Raw genomic sequence first — 7546 nt, 5'->3', positions numbered from 1 at the left:
ATGGTTAAGATGTTTTGGGATTCCAACTCAGTCATCCGATATTCTGTGCTTCTCCAGTTGATGTTATCTGTCCTCTGTATTGGCTGAGACATCAAGATTTTTTATCCAAATAGTGAAGAAAAGAATTGAAGGCCAGCTCTTGAATTTTACCATTGAAAGCCTTGCTCCAAGTTGTCATCAAAACATCAGCATATAGTCATATCAGCCTCCATGAAAATAGCTATTTTGCATGTAGCCATATTTCTTATCATGTCCGCAAGGATATGCTGAGAGGCCTTGTTGAAATCCATTTATACAGCAGCTTATTAGGAAACGAGGTGGATCTGACTTGAATTCTTAGTGAGCCCTTGTATGCGCCCTAGGGATCAGTACTTTCTAATTTGCTGCTGCTGCTGCTAAGTGGCTTCAGTCGTGTCCAACTCTGCGACCTCATAAATGGCAGCCCACCAGACTCCCCCATCCCTGGGATTCTCCAGGCAAGAACACTGGAGTGGGTTGCCATTTCCTTCTCCAATGCATGAAAATGAAAATGAAGTCGCTCAGGCGTATCCAACTCTTCCCGACCCCATGGACTGCAGCCTACCAGGCTCCTCTGTCCATGGGATTTTCCAGGCAAGAGTACTGGAGTGGGTTGCCATTGCCTTCTCCGACTTTATAATTTACGTGCTTACAAATGATGCTTAAGTTGACTGTCACGTTCTTAGCTTTTGGAAGAATCGTGCATCTTCAGTCTTTCAGCTTCTCACTCCTCCACAGTCCCTCAACATCACAGCCATGTTTAACAACCTCCTCTATATTCCTTTAAGTGCTTAGATTTTGTCTAGTCCAGAAGACATGATTTCCTTTGAAGAGGTCAAAGTGTTTTTTGTCATCAGCTCTTCCCTTTTGGGCTTCCATTTCCTCCTACTGATGTTCATTCTGCCTTTACATTTCAAATGTTCTTCCTGATAGAGTACAGATGCAAAGTTGGAGGTTTTATATACCATAGTGATTAAAATGTATATGATCTAGAATCAAGCTGCTTAAAATCAAACTCCAGTGCCACCACTTACAAGCTATGCCTCAGTTTTTTCATCTGCAAAATGGTAATAATAATAGCACCTATTTCACAGGGTCATTGGACAATTCCAACTGGAATCCCTGGCTTGGGGCAGATAGGCAAAAAGGAGCAAGTTAGTATTTCTATGTTGCTTAACTAAGATTTGTTAAGGTTTATGATTTTTTATTTCCTCCCCTCTGCAGTGCATGGGGTTTGCCTCCAGGTGGCACTAAAATAGTGCTATGCTAGTGTTAAAATCAGCCCTGAAACTTCAGACTTTTATTTTTTTTTGTTTCCCAGACTTTTTAAAAAAGCCATTTTCTGGCTATTATCACTTTTTTAAAAAAGCTATTTGTTAATATGACAAAAATGGTAACTTTCAATGCAAATTCAAATAAATAATGCACCTTGACTCTCTCTGCTCTCCTCTCTTAGCCTCACTTATTCCTAATGCAGATTTCACAGGGGCTGGATTTTGATTTAGATATCAATTCTGCCAAAAAAATAAAAATAAATAAATGATAGCTCCTGAGAACTAATATCAGTTGAGGAAAACATCGTGAGGAGTCAGACTAGATGATTAAAAACAAGTCAGGTAATTAAAGCCTCTGCCTCTTCTAACAGGTCACTAACCTAGGACAACAGAAAACTGATAGACAAGGTTTTCAGCAAGGCATTTTATGATCCATATCTTTATATCTTTGGGGGCAGAATTAGAGACATATAGTTGGATTCAAAACTCACTAACTATGGCTGAACATGCTGTTGATTAATGAATCAGTGTCAACCTGGAAGGGAGGTGATCTCTGCTGGTGCAAAAACAGAGCTATGTCCTCTCAGTCTTGATCTATTCAGTACTTTTATTAGCGGTGAGGGTTCAGGAAGAGTTTAAAATGCCAAGTGTCTAGCATGTGTGTAACAGTTTCATAGCCCTTATGTGCTTGTAGGTCCAAAAGTCCTAGGAGAGAAGCAGGACAGGTTAAAGCTGACCAGACAAGCTTTGACTCCTGCACAATGCTCTGGATGGGGGAAGCACAGCACAACACAATTACAAGGGGACTTGCACTAAATTTTGAGAGCAAGTAACTATAACAACGGCTTCCCCGGTGGCTCAGCGATAAAGAACCCGTGTGCAATGCAGGAGATGTGGATTTGATTCCTGAGTCGGGGAGATCCCCTGGAGGAGGGCATGGCAACATACTCCAGTATTCTTGCCTGGAGAATACCCATGGACAGAGGATCCTGGTGGGCTACAGTCCACGGGGTTGCAAAGAGTGGAACACAAGTGAAACTATTGAGCACGCAAAACTGTAACCAACTAGAGAATCAGTTGATTCGCAGTTTTATACCATCAGGACCACTATATGAAGCTATAAGTCTCCAAATTGTAAGAGTTAAATGTCTCCTTGTTTTGAGGTTTGGTAAAGGAATTTTGACACTGGTGGGAGCAAGAAACTTCCCCTAATTCTGCTCATCAACTGCAACAAGAAGGAAGCCAGGTGAGCAGCCTGATGATGCTGTTAATGGTGATACCCCAGTTACTATTGCTGTGTATCAAATTACCCCAAACTGAGTGGCTTAAAACAGCAACGTTTATTTTTATTGCAAGCCTGCAGTATGGGATGGACTTGATGAAGACAGCTCCTTTGTGCATGTGGTGTCTACAGGGACAGCTCAAAACCTGGGGACTGGAGTTCTCTGAAAGCTCTATTCACATGTCTAATAGATGACCCTGGGAGGATTCCAGCAGCGAGTGGCCGGAACAGTGAGGAAGCATAGCTGACCTTCTTCTATGTTAGTTCAGGGCTTCCAAAAACACATGTTTCAAAAGACAGAAGAAAGGAAAAGCTTTATTTCTTTGTATGACCTAGCCTCCTAAGTCACACAGCATCTTTTCTCCACATTCTTTCTATTCATGGTATCCACAAAGGCTTACCTGTATTCTGGGGGAGAGAAATTAGACTCAACCTTTTGATGAAAGACTCTTCAGGTTCTGAAAGAGTACGTAGACCTGCATATATTGCTGTGCCCCCCCCCCCACCTTTTTTTTTCTCGGAAAATACAATTTGCCCTGGGAGATCACATGCTGCTGCTGCTGCTGCTGCTGCTGCTGCTGCTAAGTCACTTCATTCGTGTCCAACTCTGTGCGGTGGGTGTGGCAGCCCACCAGGCTCCCCCGCCCCTGGGATTCTCCAGGCAAGAACACTGGAGTGGGTTGCCATTGCCTTCTACAATGCATGAAAGTGAAAAGTGAAAGTGAAGTTGCTCAGCCGTGCCGGACTCTTAGCGACCCCATGGACTGCAGCCCACCAGGCTCCTGTGTCCACGGGATTTTCCAGGCAAGAGTACTGGAGTGGGGTGCCATTGCCTTCTCCAAGGAGATCACATGCAGTAAACATAAGAGCAGTAGCCATGATCAAGGGATGTTAGCGCAGCAATGGAGAAGCCTCATGGTGCTCTTGTAGCGTGAAAGAGGCAGCAAAACTCAAGGAGAATGAAGGGACTATCTGCACATCCATGAGCACATCCCTGTCCCTGCCACCCAGGAAGGGAAGGATTCTGGGAGCAGGAGTCTTGGAAATGGGACCTGAGGCAAAGGTAGCATCATTCTAGTCCATGGGGTTATCCCCTTCTCTGCTGAGGGAGCCTGAAAAATGTGGGTTACACATCAGTGACCTTCCACGAAAACATGAAGGATGCTGATTAGAGCCATGGACCCTCAAACCTGAGACCATTTTCAAGAGGACAGGTCTGGTTCCTTTCATTACCATAGCTGAAACCTCTCAGAACCTGGTTCTGGGAAAAGAGGACTACTGGTTGTGTTTCCCTGGAGGAGGGCACGGCAACCCACTCCAGTGTTGTTGCCTGGAGAATCCCCATGAACAGAGAGGAGCCTGGCAAGCTACAATCTAGGGGGTTGCAGAGTCGCACATGACTGAGCAACTAAGCATACATAGCACAGTTGTGTTTTAAAGCAAATAGCACAAAGAAAGTCCTTAAAGTCAATTGCATCTTCTGGTAGCCCTCAGGACTTGCCATAGTGTGATCACTGAATTCATCCCCACCAGCTGCCAGGTGCTGGGCAAGGTGCCGAGGATAGGCATGTGTAAGGTGCTCAAACATGCTTCTCAGCACTGGGGGCCTCACAATCTAGTGCAGGGGCTTCCCACACTGACCCCTGGCTCCAAATAATTCATGTTCAATGCAGAAAACTTGGAAAACACATGCAAAAATGTGACATTTGAACCTAAAACTCTAGTTCTTCCGAACTCAAAACACAGTTACTCCAAGATGTGTATGCATGCCGAGAATTTGATCAAAAAGGAGATGCAAACTCAAACTGTTATGAAGTACCACACTGTGAATTGTCTTTACATTTCTTTGATGGTCTTTGTTTTACATTTCTTTGAAGTTTCAAGCCTAGACCTAGTCAACGTGACTCACTTTCTAGAGAAACTGGCTGAACTGAGACGAATCCTTGGCTATGTGTAAGCCATGGGCATGTGGTCCCTGTAATTTTGGTGATAGCATATAAATCCAGAATGACCACAGAATCTTGGACTGGCTAAACTCTGGGCAATTCTTGGATTCATTCAATGTACAGATATTTTTATCTTTTACTTAACTCTTGCTATAGAAACTGAGAGCCCCATCAGTGATACAGATGTAGGTTCAGGAAGGCGTAGGTTCAGGAATAAGATGCACCCTGACTGATACGCTCGCTCCACAATTGACCAGAACACAGTCTATGAAATTGCAATGTTCTCAATTTGCTCGAGTGTGATCATGCTTAGCTCCAGGTCTGCGGTTCTGAATCCAAGTGCTGACTCTGCAGTGAGACTGTCTGAATTCAAATCCTAGATCTTCCCATTATCAGCAGTGTGACCTCGGAGAAGTATCTGAACCTCTCTGAGCCTCAGTCTCCTCACCTACATCATATTCTGAAGATACACAGCATGATGTACTTAAAGTACTTAGCAAAGTACCTGGTGTGCAGCAAATACTCTTTAAATATTAGTTATCACTGTGGACTGGATGTTTGTGGCCCTTAATTCTTCCCCAACCACCAAATTCATAGGTTTCAGCCCTAATGCCTAGTGATGGTATTCAGAAGTAGAGTTTTCAGAAGGTAACAAGGTTATGAGTACCTTACAGAGATGTGAGAGATGATCTCTCTTTCCACCATGTGAGGATACAAGAAGAAGACAGCCATCTGCAAACCAGGAAGCATGCCCTCACTGGACACTGGATCTGCCAAGACCTTGATCTTGGACTTAACCTCTGGAACTGTGAGAAACAAACGTCTGTTGTTTAAGCCACCCAATTTATGGTAATTTGTTATAGCAGCCTGAGTGAAGACAGTTATTATTTACTATTATGAATTGAATGCAATTAAACTGTTTTTGAAGAAGTTTGCGCTTCTGGTAAAGTGTCACATTTTTGAAACCTTAGCAGGTTATCTTCCCCCAGTGTCAACCAGTGTAAAACATTCATTGACCTGCTCATGTGTGGATATCTGACCCTGCAGTACTCCCCACTCTGGAAAAAACAGAAATGTCCCTGCTGAAGGATTTCTGCAAAGAGCCGATGGAAACTGACCCTACATTCTCAGTGGGCTCCAGGGCCAGAAAGACAGGAAGTGCTAGCCAGGACATGGAAGCAACCTAGATGCCCATCAGCAGATGAACGGATGAGGAAGCTGTGGTACATATACACCATGGAATATTACTCAGCCATTAAAAAGAATTCATTTGAATCAGTTCTAATGAGATGGATGAAACTGGAGCCCATTATACAGAGCGAAGTAAGCCAGAAAGATAAAGACCATTACAGTATACTAACACATATATATGGAATTTAGAAAGATGGTAACGATAACCCTATATGCAAAACAGAAAAAGAGACTCAGATGTATAGAACAGACTTGTGGATTCTGGGAGAAGGCGAGGGTGGGATGTTTCAAGAGAACAGCATCGAAACATGTATATTATCTAGGGTGAAACAGATCACCAGCCCAGGTTGGGTGCATGAGACAAGTGCTCTGGCCTGGTGCACTGGGAAGACCCAGAGGGATCGGGTGGAGAGGGAGGTGGGGGGGGGGGGGACCAGGATGGGGAATACATGTAAATCCATGGCTAATTCATTTCAATGTATGACAAAAACCACTGCAATGATGTAAAGTAATTAGCCTCCAACTAATAAAAATAAATGGAAAAAAAAAAAGACAGGAAGTGCTAGGAGGGGGTGTACTGTAAAACATTGAGAAACTGCAAATAGAGGTGGGCGACCAGAAGGGGGCACTCTCACGCTCTGGGAGGACAGCAGAACCCCAGAGTAAGCAAGGCTTCTCTTTCCTAGCAAGGACTCAGTCAATGGGAAATCATGGACTTCTTGTTTACTACAGCCCTTCCAACTTCCTTTCACTCTTTATGAAAGAGTTCTCCTTCCCTTGCTGTTTGGGGACTAGCCTATAGCTCATGGTTGCAGACACTGAAATGTAATTCTCTGTTGGTCAGAATAAACCCATCTTTGCTGGAGAAATATCTAGCAGTCTATTTGTTTCACGTCAATATTTTGGTGGCCTAAACAGGGACCAGAAAAGACTTTCAGTGGTTCCAGGACGGCTAAGCAAATAGGTATACTATCCACAATTGAGCCCAGAGTGGCTTACTGCTTTTCTCATGAACCTGGAGTCAAAAGGTACATCTTTCTCCTGGATCTGAACTCACACACCCTTGTATTTAAAGCTCTCCTTTGTTTAGGATCTATTTAAAGGTTTCATCTTTCTGGTTAAAGCTTTAATCTCTATGTGAGTTACTGTTTGGAACTGTGGTCTGATCTTAAAATCAGACTGTTTGAAGTTCTCATGCCCTGAGATGACAGCACAGACCAACTAGAAGAAGAAAGACTCCTCTTCTTTCCTAGCAAGGACTCAGCCGATGAAAAGTCATGGACTATTTGTTTACCACCGCCCTCCCAAATTCCTCTTCCTCTCTATTAAAGTGTTCTCCTTCGCTTGCCATACTTAGCCTTGTATGTAGCTCACCTTGGTTTCAGGCTCCAAACTCCAATTCTTTCCTGATCCAGCAATCCATCTTTGCTGGAGAAATATCTGGTTGTCCATTTGTTTCAGGTCAACAGTACTAAAGGTTAAAAGGGGGAAAGGCAAACCAACCACAGAGTCTTATAAGAAATAAACACATGTGTCTTCAGAGTTGACCTGTGGTGTACCATCTGTCAGGGTGTTAATATAGCAGGAAGCCTTAAATTTCTTGGGCCTGTGCTGCTGGAATTCTGAAAGTCAAGACTCACAGTATTTGGTGTGGCCTGTACCAGCGCTAGGGTGACCAACTCATCCTTGTTAGTTTCCGGTTTTAGCATCAGAAGTTTCAAATTCCAGAATGAAAGTTGGGGTCCATGGGTTGCGTGCCTGAGCCTGCAGGCACAGATCACAAAACACCTCCAGAGGGAAAGCCCAGGCCCATAAGAAACATTTTTGAGAAAGTT

Source organism: Odocoileus virginianus, chromosome 4 (assembly GCF_023699985.2).
Source record: "Odocoileus virginianus isolate 20LAN1187 ecotype Illinois chromosome 4, Ovbor_1.2, whole genome shotgun sequence".
In the NCBI taxonomy this organism is placed as follows: Eukaryota; Metazoa; Chordata; class Mammalia; order Artiodactyla; family Cervidae; genus Odocoileus; species Odocoileus virginianus.
This window is presented reverse-complemented; position numbering follows the sequence as displayed.